This window comes from Macaca nemestrina, chromosome 11 (assembly GCF_043159975.1).
Source record: "Macaca nemestrina isolate mMacNem1 chromosome 11, mMacNem.hap1, whole genome shotgun sequence".
In the NCBI taxonomy this organism is placed as follows: Eukaryota; Metazoa; Chordata; class Mammalia; order Primates; family Cercopithecidae; genus Macaca; species Macaca nemestrina.
In genome coordinates this window covers 124,248,880-124,266,885 of record NC_092135.1, presented here as the reverse complement: position 1 = coordinate 124,266,885, position 18,006 = coordinate 124,248,880, and the positions used below count along the sequence as shown (strand labels likewise).

The 18,006-nt window shown below is 39.1% G+C and overlaps 2 long non-coding RNA genes across 2 annotated transcripts in view; one reads left to right on the top strand and one right to left on the bottom strand.

The window, feature by feature from the left end:
* The window catches only part of LOC105473990 (uncharacterized), a 112,845-nt gene extending 108,779 nt beyond the window's left edge, over positions 1 to 4,066 (bottom strand). Inside the window, exon 1 of the long non-coding RNA XR_982616.2 lies at positions 3,813 to 4,066. This is a non-coding gene — a long non-coding RNA (uncharacterized lncRNA). The remainder of the gene's footprint in view (positions 1 to 3,812) is intronic.
* LOC139357012 (uncharacterized) overlaps positions 1 to 18,006 on the top strand; it is a 584,556-nt gene that overhangs the window by 252,432 nt on the left and 314,118 nt on the right. The gene's annotated exons all lie outside the window — the stretch shown is intronic.

Genomic DNA, 18,006 nt, shown 5'->3' with positions numbered 1-18,006 from the left:
CAGCTTACTGCAAGCTCCGCCTCCCGGGTTTACGCCATTCTCCTGCCTCAGCCTCCTGAGAGCTGGGACTACAGGCGCCTGCCACCTTATGTATTTTTATTTTATTGATATTGTTTTCTATGGTTTTTAAAGAAACTTTTGTCTATTTGGAATCCACAAAAATATACTATTTATTAAAGCTTATAGTTTTAGCTAATATGTTGAGATCTCGAATCCATCTCAAATTAATGTTTGTACATGGTGTGAGATAGGGGTCAAAGTTTATTTTTTAATTTGCATAGCTAGTTGTTCCAGGATCATTTGTTTAAAAGCTTTTCCTTTTCTTGTAAGATTGTTTTGTCCCTTTGGTGAATATCAAATGATCATGTAATGTGAATATATTTCTAGGCTCTCTATTTTATTTCATTGATTTATTTGTTGATTCCTTGCCAGTGCTACACTGTTTTTATTATGATGGCCTTATAGTAAGTCTTGAAATAAGGCTGAATAAAAGACTTTTGAGTTGTTAGTTAAAATACATACAGTATATAAAAAAATAATGAAGGAATCATGTTCATTTAATGTATTTTTTATAAATTAAAACTCATAGGGAAATAATATGAACTAAAGGCATTAACAGATAAATCAGAGAAATAGTACATCAACTAATGTCAAATATCATTCTGGCATTAAAATATCAGACTTTAGAGAAAACTTACAGAGCTGGGAAAATGAAATAAGCAGGATTAAAAATGTATGGTTGATATAATCCTAACTTTCTCAAATAAGAAAATTTATACACAGAAAAGAAAAGTTACTGTAAAAGAAATTATTTCAGGAATTTAACCATTACTTATTTGATATTGGCTACTTCTGAACAATAAGATGCAATATGAATTTTATCATCTACTTTATGTTTTTCTGTTTCTCTTGCATTTCATAATGAATATTTATTTTTATGATTAAAGATAAACATTCTTTAAAAGCTTAATTGGTGGCCGAGTGCAGTGGCTCATGCTTGTAAACTTAGCACTTTGAGAGGCTGAGGTGGGTGGATCATGAGGTCAGGAGATCGAGACCATCCTGACCAACATGGTGAAACCCCCATCTCCATTAAATATACAAAAATTATCTGGGCATGGTGGCACATGCCTGTAATCCCAGCTATTTGGGAGGCTGAGGCAGGAGAATTGCTTGAACCAGGGAGTTGGAGGTTTCAGTGAGCTGAGATGGTGCCAGTGTACTCCAGCTTGGGTGACAGGATGAGACTCCGTCTAAAAAAATAAGTCTAATTGTTTAAGTACGGTGAGAACGCCATCTTAGTTCAGGTTGCTATAACAAATTATCATAGACCAGATGGGTATAAATTATAGAAATTTGTTTCTCACAGTTTTGCAGTGTGAAAGTCCAAGGTCATGGTACTGGCATGGTCAGGTTCTGGTGAGGGCTCTTTTTCCAAATTGGAGACTGATGAGTTGTCCTAGCCTCGCATGGTGGAAGGAACCAGCTAGCTCTCTGGCCTCTTCCTGTAAAGGGACTAATGCGATTGATGAGGGCTCCAGCCTCACGTCCTGGTTATCTCCCAACAGCTCCCCATCCAAATATCATCATAATGTGATGAGGGTTTCAACATACAAATTTTGGGGCACACTAACATTCACTATATTGTAAACATATGTCCTCAGAAAATCTCTGAAAACAGAGCAAGTCATCACTTATGGATGAAGGAATAGATGTGTATGTTCCTCCCTCTGCCTAGAAAGATGAAGGAATAGAGGTGTACCAGAAAGAGAAACGTCCTGCATTAGAAAGCTCAGCAAGGGAGAGCACAATTTGACACGTAGGATCTTGCCTCTTTATGTTGGCTATTTCTGCGTTCAAGACTGCATCTTTGGATAACTTCCAAATAACCAGACCGTTCCACTAACCTGGATGATCCCATAAGACAACAGAGTTAGCAGTTCTTCACACTCCCTGCTATTCTATGCATCTGCACAGAAAAGCAGAAGCCAATGACATCCTGAACCTATACATTTGTTTCATCTTAATGCAATAATTTTAGTGCCCTTTGAACCAGTGGCATACAGTCAGAGTATGTATGTTTATTTAGTGCTGACTGTGTATCAGTTACATTGCAAGATCTTTGGGGGTTCACAGATGAAGGTGGCATGAGTAGAATCAGCATCCACTCTAGTTGCTTCCAGGATAACCAGGGCAAGGTGCTCCAGCAGGCCCTGGAGCTGTTTCCAGTGTGCCAGGCCTGCTCTAGGAGTATCAGTCCATTGGCTGAATCTGAAACTTTAGCGGCTTCCTGATGCCAAGAATAATGTAGCATTGTACGCCACTGGAGAGTGTAAGAAACAACACTTAATTCAGTTATAAATTATTCTAGCAATAAGCATTCGCTTATAATGACCTGTAACCAAAGCAAACTTTTTTTTTTTCTCAACCTTGTTTTTTATTTATTTATTTTTCAGCCATTAACATGGTACCTTGGTTAGATAACCCAGATTCAGTCAGGTTGGTGACCTGGGCATATAACTGGGAGAACTGAAGATTCATGATTGTGATGGTTAATATTGAATGTCAACTTGATTGGATTGAAGGATACAAAGTACTGATCCTCGGTGTGTCTGTGAGGGTGTTGCCAAAGGAGATGAACATTTGAGTCAGTGGGCTGGGAAAGGCAGACCCACTCTTAATCTGAGTGGACATAATCTAATTGGCTGCCAATACAGCTAGAATAGAAATAGGCAGAAGAATGTGAAAAGAGAGACTGGCCTAGCCTCTGAGCCTGCATCTTTCTCCCATGCTGGATGCTTCTTGCCCTCAAACATCTGACTCCAAGTTCTTCAGTTTTGGAACTCGGACTGGCTCTCCTTGCTCCTCAGCCTGCAGACGGCTTATTGTGGGACCCTGTGATCATGTGACTTAATTTTATTTATATATATATATATACACACACACACACACACACACATATATATACACACACACACATTACATTAATTCTGTCCCTATAGAGAACCCTGACTAATACAGTGATTAAATACATAATTGACTTCTTTAGAATTGGGCTAATTTTGATCAGGTTTTTTTTTGTGTTTTAAAAATCCAATTAACACACACTAATAGCTACTTGGGAGGCTGAAGCAGGAGGATTGTTTGAGCCAGGAGTTCAAGGCTTCAGTGATCTATAATTGCTCCACTGTACTCTAGCTTTGGTGACAGAGCAAGACCCTTTCTCTAAATAAATAAAATAAAATAAATAAAAATGTATGTGATTATTATGCATCGCATTCCTATATCAAAACATCTCAATAAATATGTACACCTACTATGTCCCCACAAAAATAAAAAATTTAAAAATTTAAGAAATTCAATTAGCACATCTGTTTTATAAACATAAGCATGGATGAAAGCTATAAAAATAAGTAAATATTCTGGAGAGTCGTGCACAGAGGTAGTCGTTCACATGGGAACAGGAAACAAATTCCAATTTATCTAACTTCCTCTCACCATGTGGAAGGTGCTAAACCATAGTCAGAACTCTGGGCTGTGAAGAGAAAACTGATTTCAGTTTTCAAATTCAATAGAAGAAAAATAATTTGATCTTAATTTTAGTGACTGGATGAAAATAAGATAACACAAAATATAAAATACGAGTAAGGTCTCATTTATAATTTGACAGACAACCTGTAGGGAAACACATTGTTCCTTTTGATTCTCAAATGCAAAAAAGGATATATTGGCCACCTTGAGTTGGTCAAATTATCTCATGCAAAGTGTCATGTATTAAGCCGCAGTGGTTTGAACACTAAGGCTGCACTCACCATGTGAAGAACCTGGAAGTATCTTCTTTGGAATGTTCATGTGCCCACACGGTTCTGGGATACTGTCAAAATCAAAAGCAGTAACCTTCAACGCTGACATTCTTTTATATTTTCATCTTATTTTCACACTGGGGTGGACTTGTTCATTCCTCTTCCACCCCCAGCCAGAGTGAAGCTCTCCCAGTTTTGCAGACAGAGTCTCTCTCCCACTTGGTCATACCATCTGTTTCCACATTGCAGTTTACTCTACATGAATACCAGGTAGCAGACGGGATTTTGCCCAATAGCAAGTACAGCAAAAAGTCTTTCACAGGCTCCTCACAATCTGTGAACATATGATCAGTCTAGGATAACACATTGTACTAAAAATATACCAGAGAAGTGTTCATGTGGTAATAAACAAGGAACCTGAATCAAGGAGGAAACATGCCATGAGCTTCTGAAGTGTATACTTCTCTGTGTACCAGAATGATGACGGTCTGTCAATGGGAGATGACTGGATCAACTAATGTTTGTTTCTTTATTGCAAGTGTTAATGTACATTGAACAGTGTGGGCATAGTGTGTTTGGTCTAAAACCCAAACTGTGAGTTAAATGAGAGGGAGTCTACAAGTATTTATCATGAGGTGGTTGATTTGATAAACAGAAATATATGTAATTTCCATGATAATTTCTGAAACTGCACAGTGACATGACAAGGAATATCTTATCAAGTCTGAGAGTGCAAATTTAAAATTAAAAAGACAGTGTCCTATATTTTATGCTGCATCATTCATTCCTTATTAACTATACTATCATTTTAATAGAACTTGACAATACTCCCTAAATGTTAGATATATATATTATAGAGACCTTATGAAGACTGATTGTCAGTTTATGCGGAAAAGACTTGTGCAGATTTTTAATATCTCATTTTATTGCTGGATTCTGGAACCTGATTTTCTGAGCTTCAAATTTTTAACTTGCTTTAATTTATCTGCTAGTCATAATATATTTTTATTATTTAGCTAAGTTGAACTTGATCTCACATTGTAGCTGTTCCTCACCTCTCTTATTTGCATTTATATTTGCTAGGGGAGGATAGGAATGGGAAGTCAAATGTCTTCTTAGATTGGGCAAATGATTATGTCTAGAATTGAACTGCACAATATAGATGTGGATCTAAATTCTGCATCTGCATTTGGTACAACCATTTTGATTCTCATACTAGTCATAAAGGTTTAGAACTCCCGATGGTATCTGCTCCCCTTGGTGCTTGAAAGCAATGGGATGTAGTAGCAATGACAACACACTAAACATCAGAAGGCTGGTGTTCATACATGGGCCTTCCCTTCTGTGACTATGTGGCTTTGAATCACTGATTTAAAGTCTATATTCCTCATCTATAAAGTTTGGAAAATAGTATATATGCCACTGTGCTGTGCTCCAATAAAATGCCTGGTCCATAACATCTCTTTTTTGTATCTGTAAAATCAGTTGACACAAATAGCATATTCCTCACTGTCTTCCAGTTCACTGTTTTACGTATGGATCTAAGACAGTATGATGGGTTCATGGTTCCAGAGGCCTGATTAAATTTGGCCTCATTTAGTAGCTGGGTGATGAGAACCTATCACTTGAATTGTTGTGAGGATTAAACATATTTTAAAATAGTATCAAGCACATAATAAGTGGCTCATTAAGATTGTTGTTTTTACTATGTATGAACAACGATTTGGAAGTATTGCTTCTGCAGGACTGGTCACTTTGTTTCTTCAGATCTTCCTCAAGCATTGATTGTGCAAAACAAAACCTTTCTCTAGCTGCCATGGGTACAGATTTCAACCAGTCCTCTGTTGTCTCTGCATGCTGCTCACATATCCATTCCATCACATTTCATGGTTAATATCAATTGTCAGGTCTATTTTCTCCATTGGACTTTCAACTACTCAAAGACAAGGACATACGTATTCTTTTATTTCTCTCAGTGTCATTGGGTCCAGGTTTTGCTGGCAAACAAATACCTGATAAATGCTAGTTTGATATAATTGTGATTGAATGGAAGAAATTGATTTATTTATTCTTTCATGTTTCCCCTATAAAAGTATGTTCTTAATCTGTGATCCATGGATGTACCTGGGCTGGTGGGTGTTTGTGAGCCATCTCACATTGTTTTCAAAATTTGTTACCTTATACATTTGTCTAGGAAAAGGGTCCAAACTTTCATCAGCTTCCTGGGGCAGCCTGTGGTCTTGAACAGAGTTGGAACCATTATAGAGAATTTCCTTATATTCTTTCTAAGAACATCATTGTCTAAAAATCATGAAGCCTTTAGAATAATAACTGGCTCAGATTACTTTGACATTTGCCTTAGACATTTGCCACTTTCTGTACTTTCTTCTTCAGTTTAATTCAATGTCTGCTGCCTAAAAAAATGCAAGCAGTTGCTGTGAAAATTATGTATGCACTCTCTGTCCACGAGAATGCAATATGGTCAATCAGATTCCTTTAACAAGTGATTTGCTTCTCATGTCAGCATATTGCCACATCTTGAAAATTGAGTGATAATCAATCATTATTATATCTGGAAGATAAAATTGACTGCAGCCCATGAAGCACAGGTGTCACCTAAGGTTTCCCCTGTCCCCTACCCTGCCTACTGAGAAAGAAGTAGCAAAGAGAGGCAAATAACAAAGCAGAAGTTTGACTGATTTCTAGCATATGCAATATTTTAATTATGTCTTATTTAAATACAATTGGCCTTCAAAAAGCTACCCAAACCATAGAAAAAATGAGAAATATTTGAATCTGTTAACCAATGAGTAATTATAAGATTTCAATCAATTATGTTGTAGCCACTAGAATGAAATCTGAGTTGATGAAACAAGAAGACCCAAAGATGATGGTTCAGCCAAACAAAAGTTTATTTTGTGTCTCTTCATGGCACAGAGCAGGAAGGTGGCTTCTATTTCAGGAAGCCATGCCTTGGACAGAAAGGCAGTTCTGTCATCTCCAGTGTAGCTTCCAAGGTAATTCTCTTGTTCTCATTCTCAGCGAGCAGAAAGACAAGTAAGGAGTGGTTTCAGAGCAAGTGTTTTCTAAGCAAGTAAGGCAGAAGCTGAACATTTTACTTCTGTTCATATCCCATTGATGAGAATTTAGTGGTGTGGCCACACCTCGCTACCAAGAGGCGGGAAGAAATAGTGTACCTGAGCAACTGAGCACCCAGATATACACTATTACTCTGGAAAAAGCAGAACAGATTTTAGTTGGACAAATAAAAGTCTATGTTGAACATACAGACTTAGAATTTAGACACATGCATCAAAAACGAGTTCTTCTTATCTCTTCCTTCTGGAAGGAATAGTACTGATTCCATTTTGAATGCTGTGACCAAAAGTATTCGTCTTTTGGTCCAAACTCAAAATGGTTTTGCTGTCCCAGAAGAATGTGAAAGACAGAAAGTAACAGAGCCTAGGTTTAGGCTTCAGCAGGATAGACAAAAAACAATGGTCAGGATGCAGAGATAAGAAAGTTCCATTTGACAAGATAGAGGATCCAGAAAGATCCAGGTATGAGGTAATAGAGAGGATAAGAGAGGGCTCTGATGACAGGTAGTAGAAATAAAGGCATGGAGCTTTATGTACGTATCTCTGTAGCTCCTGCAAAATCTGTGAAGAGCAGGCAGGGAGCTGGTCATGGGAACCAGAGCAACAGGTAGAAAGTTCTGGAAGAAAATGCCTGTCTGCTAGAACCCTGACATGCAAGAATAAAGCAAAGGTCTATTCACTGGAATCAAGATGAAAAGAATGACTTAGCCACAAAAGAGATGAATAAAGAGTGGCTCAGCTAAACACATAGATTGTCGTTATTTATTATTCTTAGAAGTTTAATAAGGTCCCACGGACTAGAGTAAGTTAAACATGCAGGTGTCATTGAAATAAACACAGGTGTGGTTTTGAGGTGCTAGAAGTAGCCAAGGAGTTAAACCGTCTTAGTTTCTTGAATATAATGGAATGAAACTCCTAGTCATCTTATCTCCTTAAATAAAACTGAATAAAACTATAATCTCAGGATTATTTTGAAGAATGAAGAGCTGCTTTTTAGATAGGAAGTCAAAGAGTATATAAATTAGAAAAAGAATCAAAGTCAAAAAAATTTCTAAGGAGAAAGAGGAAAATGACAGTTAAGTGATTAGAACCCTGTTCTAAAAATCAATGAGGGGTACAGAGTGTCACTCGGGGAAGATGAAAAAGTTCTGGCAATGGTTTGTAGTAATGGTTGCACAAAATATATATGTATCTAATGCCACTGAATTGTATGCCTAAAAATGGTGAAAATACTGGGGCGTGGTGGCTCATACCTGTAATCCCAGAACTTTGGGAGGCCAGCACGGGTGGATCATCTGAGGTCAGGAGTTCGAGACCAGCCTGGCCAACAGGGGTTCATGGTTCCAGAGGCCTGATTAAATCTTTACTAAAAAATACAAAATTATCTGGGTGTGGTGGCACATGCCTGTAATAACATCTACACAGGAGGCTAAGGCAGGAGAATTACTGGAACCCAGGAGGCAGCGATTGCAGTGAGCTGAGATTATGCCATTGCACTCCAGCCTGGGTGACAAGAGCAGAACTCCACTTCAACAACAACAACAACAAAATGTAGTAAAGTTAAAATGGTAAATGTAGTTGTCTCTTTTACTAGAATAAAACATTTTAAAATTAAGAATTGAAACAATAATGAAACGAATAGAGTGTAAAGCAATTATGGTATTTTAAAAAGTTGTGGGGGCACGCCCAAGATGGCCGAATAGGAACAGCTCCAGCCTCCGGCTCCCAGCGTGAGTGACACAGAAGACGGGTGATTTTTGCATTTTCAACTGAGGTACCAGGTTCATCTCACTGGGGAGTGCTGGACAATCGGTGCTGGTCAGCTGATGCAGCCCGACCAGCGAGAGCCGAAGCAGGGCGAGGCATCGCCTCACCTGGGAAGTGCTAGGGGGAAGGGAATTCCTTTTCCTAGCCAAGGGAAACTGAGACACACAAGACCCGGAAAATCGGGTAACTCCCATCCTAATACTGTGCTTTACCAAGGGTCTTAGCAAATGGCACACCAGGAGATTATATCCCACACCTGGCCTGGAGGATCCCTTGCCCACGGAGCCTCCCTCATTGCTAGCACAGCAGTTGGAGATCTAACTGCAAGGCAGCAGTGAGGCTGGGGGAGGGGCACCCACCACTGCTGAGGCTTAAGTGGGTAAACAAAGCCATCAGGAAGCTTGAATTGGGTGGAGCCCACAACAGTTCAAGGAGGCCAGCCTGCCTCTGTAGACTCCTCCTCTGGGGACAGGGCATGGCTCAATAAAAAGCAGCAGAAACCTCGGCAGAAGTAAATGCCCCTGTCTGACAGCTTTGAAGAGAGCAGTGGATCTCCCAGCATGGAAATTGAGATCCGAGAACTGATCTCCGAAGAACTGATAGAGATGAAAACCATAACACGAGAAATACATGACAAATGTACAAGCCTCACTAATTGGCTCAATCAATTGGAAGAAAGAGTATCAGCGATTGAAGATCAAATGAATGAAATGAAGTGAGAAGTGTGGAGAAAAAAGAGTAAAAAGAAATGAACAAAGCCTCCAAGAAGTATGGGATTATGTGAAAAGACCAAATCTACGTCTGATTGGTGTGCCTGAAAGGGACGGGGAAAATGGAACCAAGTTGGAAAACACTCTGCAGGATATCATCCAGGAGAACTTCCCCAACCTAGTAAGGCAGGCCAACATCCAAATTCAGGAAATACAGAGAACGCCACAAAGATACTCCTTGAGAAGTGCAACTCAAAGACACATACATGTCAGATTCACCAAAGTTGAAATGAAGGAAAAAATGTTAAGGGCAGCCAGAGAGAAAGGTCGGGTTACACACAAAGGGAAGCCCATCAGACTAACAGCAGATTTCTCAGCAGAAACTCTCCAAGCCAGAAGAGAGTGGGGGCCAATTTTCAACACTCTTAAAGAAAAGAATTTTCAACACAGAATTTCATATCCAGCCAAACTAAGTTTCATAAGTGAAGGAGAAATAAAATCCTTTACAGACAAACAAATGCTTAGAGATTTTTGTCACCACCAGGCCTGCCCTACAAGAAATCCTGAAGGAAGCACTAAACATGGAAAGTAACAACAGGTACAAGCCATTGCAAAAACATGTCAAAATGTAAAGTCCATCGATGCTAGGAAGAAACTCCATCAACTAGCAAGCAAAATAACCAGCTAATATCATAATGACAGGATCAAGTTCACACATAACAATATTAACCTTAAATGTAAATGGACTAAATGGTCTAATTAAAAGACACAGACTGGCAAAGTGGATAAAGAGTCAAGACCCATCAGTTTGCTGTATTCAGGAGACCCATCTCACATGCTGCAGAGACACACATAGGCTCTAAATAAAGGGATGGAGGAAGATCTACCAAGCAAATGGAAAACAAAAAAAAGCAGGGGTTGCAATCCTAGTCTCTGGTAAAACAGACTTTAAACCATCAATGATCAAAAGAGACAAAGAAGGCCATTACATAATGGTAAAGGGATCAATTCATCAGGAAGAGCTAACTATCCTAAATATATATGCACTAAATACAGGAGCACCCAGATTCATAGAGCAAGTCCTTAGAGACTTACAAAGAGACTTAGACTCCCATACAATAATAATGGGAAACTTTAACACCCCACTGTCAACGTTAGACTGATCAACGAGATAGAAAGTTAACAAGGATATCCAGGAATTGAACTCAGCTCTGCACCAAGCGGACCTAATAGACATCTACAGAATTCTACACCCCAAATCAACAGAATATACGTTCTTCTCAGCACCACATCGCACTTATTCCAAAATTGACCACATAATTGGAAGTAAAGCACTGCTCAGCAAATGTACAAGAACAGAAGTTATAACAAACTGTCTCTCAGAACACAGTGCAATCAAACTAGAACTCAGGACTAAGAAACTCAATCGAAACCTCTCAACTACATGGAAACTGAACAACCTGCTCCTGAATGACTACTGGGTACATAACGAAATGAAGGCAGAAATAAAGATGTTCTTTGAAACCAATGAGAACAAAGATACAACATACCAGAAACTCTGGGACACATTTAAAGCAGTGTGTAGAGGGAAATTTATAGCACTAAATGCCCAAAAGAGAAAGCAGAAAAGATCTAAAATTGACACCCTAACATCACAAAAGAACGAGAGAAGCAAGAGCAAACACATTCAAAAGCTAGCAGAAGGCAAGAAATGACTAAGACCAGAGCAGAACTGAAGGAGATAGAGACACAAAAAACCCTCCAAAAAATCAGTGAATCCAGGAGCTGGTTTTTTGAAAAGATCAACAAAATTGATAGACTGCTAGCAAGACTAATAAAGAAGAAAAGACAGAAGAATCAAATCGACGCAATAAAAAATGATAAAGGGATATCGCCACTGACCCCACAAAAATACAAACTACCATCAAAGAATACTATAAACACCTCTACGCAAATAAACTAGAAAACCTAGAAGAAATGGATAATTTCCTGGACACTTACACTCTCCCAAGACTAAACCAGGAAGAAGTTGAATCCCTGAATAGACCAAGAGCAGGCTCTGAAATTGAGGCAATAATTAATAGCCCACCAACCAAAAAAAGTCCAGGACCAGACGGATTCACAGCTGAACTCTACCAGAGGTACAAGGAGGAGTTAGTACCATTCCTTCTGGAACTATTCCAATCAATAGAAAAAGAGGGAATCCTCCATAACTCATTTTACAAGGCCAACATCATCCTGATACCAAAGCCTGAAAGAGATACAACAAAAAAAAAGAGAATTTTAGACCAATATCCCTGATGAACATCGATGCAAAAATCCTCAGTAAAATACTGGCATACCGAATCCAGCAGCACATCAAAAAGCTTATCCACCATGATCAAGTGGGCTTAATTCCTGGGATGCAAGGCTGGTTCAACATACACAAATCAATAAACGTAATCCAGCATATAAACAGAACCAAAGACAAAAACCACATGATTATCTCAACAGATGCAGAAAAGGCCTTTGACAAAATTCAACAGCCCTTTATGCTAAAAACTCTCAGTAAATTCGGTATTGATGGAACGTATCTCAAAATAATAAGAGCTATTTATGACAAACCCACAGCCAATATCATACCGAATGGGCAAAAACTGGAAGCATTCCCTTTGAAAACTGGCACAAGACAGGGATGCCCTCTCTCACCACTCCTATTCAACGTAGTGTTGGAAGTTCTGGCTAGGGCAATCAGGCAAGAGAAAGAAATCAAGGGTATTCAGTTAGGAAAAGAAGAAGTCAAATTGTCCCTGTTTGCAGATGACATGATTGTGTATTTAGAAAACCCCATTGTCTCAGCCCAAAATCTCCTTAAGCTGATAAGCAACTTCAGCAAAGTCTCAGGATACAAAATCAATGTGCAAAAATCACAAGCATTCTTATACACCACTAACAGACAAACACAGAGCCAAATCATGAATGAACTCCCATTCACAATAGCTTCAAAGAGAATAAAATACCTAGGAATCCAACTTACAAGGAATGTAAAGGACGTCTTCAAGGAGAACTACAAAACAATGCTCAGTGAAATAAAAGAGGACACAAACAAATGGAAGAACATACCATGCTCATGGATAGGAAGTATCAATATTGTGAAAATGACCGTACTGCCCAAGGTAATTTATATATTCAATGCTATCCCCATTAAGCTACCAATGACTTTCTTCACAGAACTGGAAAAAACTGCTTTAAAGTTCATATGGAACCAAAAAAGATCCCGCATGGCCAAGACAATCCTAAGCCAAAAGAACAAAGCTGGAGGCATCATGTTACCTGACTTCAAATTATACTACAAGGCTGCAGTAACCAAAACAGCATGATACTGCTACCAAAACAGAGCTATAGATCAATGGAACAGAACAGAGCCCTCAGAAATCATACCACACATCTACAACCATCTGATCTTTGACAAACCTGACAAAAACAAGAAATTGGGAAAGGATTCCCTATTTAATAAATGGTGCTGGGAAAACTGGCTAGCCATAAGCAGAAAGCTGAAACTGAATCCTTTCCTTACTCCTTATACGAAAATTAATTCAAGATGGATTAGAGACTTAAATGTTAGACCTAAAACCATAAAAACCCTAGAGGAAAACCTAGGGAATACCATTCAGGACATAGGTATGGGCAAGGACTTCATGTCTAAAATACCAAAAGCAACAGCAACAAAAGCCAAAATTGACAAATGGGATCTAATTAAACTAAAGAGCTTCTGCACAGCAAAAGAAATTACCGTCGGAGTGAACAGGCAACCTACAGAATGGGAGAAAATTTTTGCCATCTACTCAGCTGACAAAGGGCTAATATCCAGAACATATAAAGAACTCAATCAAATTTACAAGAAAAAAACATACAACCCCATCAAAAAGTGGGCAAAGAATATGAACAGACACTTCCCAAAAGAAGACATCCATACAGCCAACAGACACATGAAAAAATGCTCAGCATCACTGGCCATCAGAGAAATGCAAATCAAAACCACAATGAGATACCATCTCACATCACTTAGAATGGCAATCATTAAAAAATCAGGAAACAACAGGTGCTGGAGAGGATGTGGAGAAATAGGAACACTTTTACACTGTTGGTGGGACTGTAAACTAGTTCAACCATTGTGGAAAACAGTGTGGCAATTGCTCAAGGATCTAGAACTAGAAATACCATTTGACTCAGCCATCCAATTACTGGGGATATACCCAAAGGATTATAAGTCATACTGCTATAAAGACACATGCACATGTATGTTTATTGCAGCACTATCCACAATAGCAAAGACTTGGAATCAACCAAAATGTCCATCAGTGACAGACTGGACTAAGAAAATGTGGCACATATACACCATGGAATACTATGCATCCATAAAAAAGGATGAGTTCGTGTCCTTTGTAGGGACATGGATGCAGCAAACTATCACAAGAACAGAAAACCAAATACTGCATGTTCTCGCTCATAGGTGGGAATTGAACAATGAGATCACTTGGACACAGGAAGTGGAGCATCACACACCGGGTCCTATTGTGGAGAGGGGGTAGTAGGGAAGGATAGCATTAGGAGATATACCTAATGTAAATTACGAGTTAATGGGTGTGGCACACCAACATGACACATGTATACATATGTAACAAACCTGCATGTTGTGCACATGTACCCTAGAACTTAAAGTATTAAAAAAAAAAAGGCCCTAGAAAAATAAAATTTGCGTATGTCAATTATTAAGTTAGAAGAACACAGTTTTCAATGGGCCTATATGTTGAATATGAATATTTTACCATTTTCTCCTGTCTTAGACCCTTTACTGGATCTTGAAATTTTCATTGTTAAAGTTAAGGTAAAGAAAAAGAAAAAGTAATATGAAGAAAAAATACATAGATTTAATTAAAGAAAATAAATATGTGACACTGTGACATACAGGAGAGCAATAAGAAAACCCAGCCTCACCTGCATGTTCCAGAAGAGCCTCTGATCTGTGCAGGTGCCTGAACTAGCCGCTCTGACCACCCACTACTTTCTACCAGGCAGGCTCTTTTCTCAGCTCTATTTTGGAATAGAATTAGATGTCTAGACACCTTCTTCTATTCCTGTTACCAAAACAAGTTGAGAGATGTTTATGTATTTTTAAATGCTAGAGACTACAGATGGAGAGCCTTCTCTGCCCATACCTGTGGTCAGTGGGCAACCTGGAACATGGCCCCTCATCACTGCTCCCTGCTACTGATATCCTTGTGTACTGATCTTCCTTTGAGCATGAATTGGACCTGTGACTCGCTCCAAATGAAAACAACGCAGCAATATTGATGACATCGTCAACCTTAAATGATGGGATTTGGGAAATATGACTGAGAATAAAGTTTATTTGAGTGCAGAGCTTAAGAGTAGCCACCTGGGAAACACAGACTCCAAAAGAATGGGTCAGCATTCCAAGGTGGGGAGAGTAAGATTTCATTTATATAGGCGAAGACAGGGAAGGTTAACAAGGTTGCAGCATTTTTCAAAAAAGGTGAGTACATGTGTTATAGTGATTTGATTGTTTACAACTTGCTATAGTACATTTGGAGGAAAATTGCCTTACCTTTCTGTAGGGAGGGGTAATGGTTTTGATGGGTCTTATCTCTGGTGCCGTTCAGCCTTTCCTAATCGTTTACAGGGCAAGAATGAGGAAGAGATACGATCTATAATCAGAAAAGCAGAACTTGCAGCTGCATGCTTTGTGACTTAGGCCACATAGCCACATTCCTCTCCAGGCTTAAAATAATTTAAAGTTACAACAGCTTTAAGTTTGAATTATTTAATTTCACAAGATGAAGCTAATAAGATTAGGCTACAAAATATGGTGAATTCTACCTTGAGTTTCCTTTCTCAGTCTCTCGATGGCTCATTAGAGAGGAAGCCAGCTGCCAAGTTGTGAGTTTCCCAATGCAAAGGCCTAAGTGGCCAGGCGCCTGTATCTACCACCAACCAACTGCCAGTGAGGAAGTGAGGCCTGCAAATGGCCAGGAAAGTGAGCTTGTAAGTGGATCCTCCCTGCAGCGTCTGTTGATATCTGTGAAAGACCGTGAGCCACAGGTATCCAGTTGAGCCACATCAATACTCTTGACTCATAGAAAACATGAGATACAAAGCGTTTATTGTTTTAAGTCATGACATTTTGGGAAATTATTTTTCACAGCAACAAACAAAAAATAGACACCTGGGTAGGGCATAACAGTGATTCGTAAGCAGAGGAGGATGAGAAACACCTTGCTTATCAAAAAAGTGCTAAGCAAAGATGGCTGGCAGTTCACCACAAATCCATGGTGACCTTCTACAGTGTAGAATTGTTGCTGGAAGCAGCTGCCAGGACAGAGACTAGGATTTCCAGCTCCACCTCCACCTCTTCATCATTATTATTTTTAAAGATGGGATCTCACTCTGTTGCTCAGGCTGGATTGCAGTGGCATGGTTATAGCTCACTGCAGCCTCAAACTCCTATGCTCAAGTGATCCTTTAGCCTAGCCTCCTGAAGAGCTGGGACTCCAGGCATGCGCCACCATGCCCAGCTAATTTTCAAAAATTGTTTTGTAGAGATGGGATCTTGCTAAATTGCCCAGGCTGGTCTCAAATTCCTGGCGTCAAGCCATCCTCCTGCCTCAGCCTCCCAAAGTGCTGGGATTACAGGAGTGAACCACTGTGTCCGGCCCATCTATTCACTTTGAGGTGCCATGTGACTGGTTTTCACTTACAAGAACATGTGTGGGAGTGATTGTGGTATTTGCAGGCCTAGGGGTTAAGCCACGGATGGGCCAGCTCTGCCTTCTCTTTTTGTTTCTACACCATGCTGGGTCCTGAATGACTAGAAAGAACAGTCCTGACTCACTCATAGAGGACAGGAGCATTTGCTCTGAACTATTGTGAACAGAACATCTATTCTGGGCAAGAAATTAACTTTTCATGAGTTAAGCCAGTGAAATATTGGGGGTTGGGTGTTTAGTTACAGCAGCTAGTGTCACTCTAAATAATACAGAAATACAGGAGCATAGCTTGAAACACTGAGATGAGACACTCCTCATGGAGAGTTAGTGCACACATACTTAGCAATGTCTAGATGCCAAAGTCATAAGTTTTTATATTTCAGAGCAAAGTCTTCCAGGTAGCTGTGGTCTCTAGGGCAAGGCATAGGGAGAAGATAATATGATATGGATTAGGACTGATCATATCCAGTATGATCACACGAAGGAGGGAGAGGAGAAATGAAAAGCTTTGTGTGATTCTTTTTTTTCCATCTCTGTTTCCTTACTACAAAACTCTTGTTAAGTATAGTAAATTGTAGGTGGTTTAGTATTTGAAACTAATTCACAGAAGACCAAAAGGAGAGAGAGGAGAGAGAGGTGGCAGGGAGAGAGAGAGAGAAGAGAGAGAGAGAGATTTTGTAGGACGAAAGAAAAGTGAAGAAGTGGAAAAGGAAAATGGAGGAAAGGTCATACAGTTTGAGTAAATATTCTTCTCTTTTAGCAAAATTGAACGTCTTATAAACTGTTTCTGGAAAACTGTAATTGGAGTTCTTAAATTGGGGTTCAAAAAAGGAGATCTGAGAATCTCAAGATTTTCTACCAAATGTTGATATTTACACACACAGATTTTTTTTTTTTTTCTGGAATTGGTGATCCCCCTCCCCCAAGCTTAAGAACCATCTCTGTAAAGTGACTTCGGCCATATTATTTAGGACATTTTGATTTAATCTTATTCTTGCCATTTTTTTTTTTTGCCTCCTTAGAAGTTATTACCAAAGGGAAATTTTATAAAAGCCATATGAAGAATGTGTATTTAAAAGCAGGTTGTATGTGTTTGAACAATGCTTGTTCTGTCTGCCTCTACATTGCTTTCTTAGACTATAAACAGAAACCATGCTTTTTCCCCAGAAAAATTCCTTTATCAGAATACCTAAAACCAGGTTCCTTGCAGGATAGAGCATAATAAATGCTATTGGTTCCTGCTGATGAAGTGTCTAACCCAGTTCACTCAGAAGTCAATGCAAATACTGAAAATAAAACTTGTATTTTCTGTTCCACTGCCTAGTTAATAAAGGTTGGCATGCATAATTATTTTAGATGTAGGAAGACAAAACAATAAATAAGAGGAAAATACTGATAAGTTGTTGTTGATTTAAATAAGGGAGCTGGTCTCGTGTGATGGATATATTGCACATAGAAGCAAGAGGCAAATGGATGGTCCTTTTATTCTTGCATACTGTGGCTTATTTAAACGGAAGTTAATGGTAGAGTATTAAGTCTTGTCTCCTGTGCATGTCATGTTTTAATGGTGCTATTTATTTCTTTTCTTTCTTTCTCTCTCTCTCTCTTTTTTTTTTTTTTTTTAGACAGGGTCTTACTGAGTTACCCAGGTTGGAGTGCAGTGGGGCGATCTTGGCTCACTACAACCTCTGCCTTTCAGGTTCAAGCTATCCTCCCACCTCAGCTTCCACGCTCAGCTAATTTTTGTATTTTTTTGATAGAGAAAGGTTTTCACCATGTTGACCAGGCTAGTCTCAAACCCCTGACCTCAGGTGATCAGTCCTCCTCAGCCTCCCGAAGTGCTGGTGTTACAAGCGTGAAC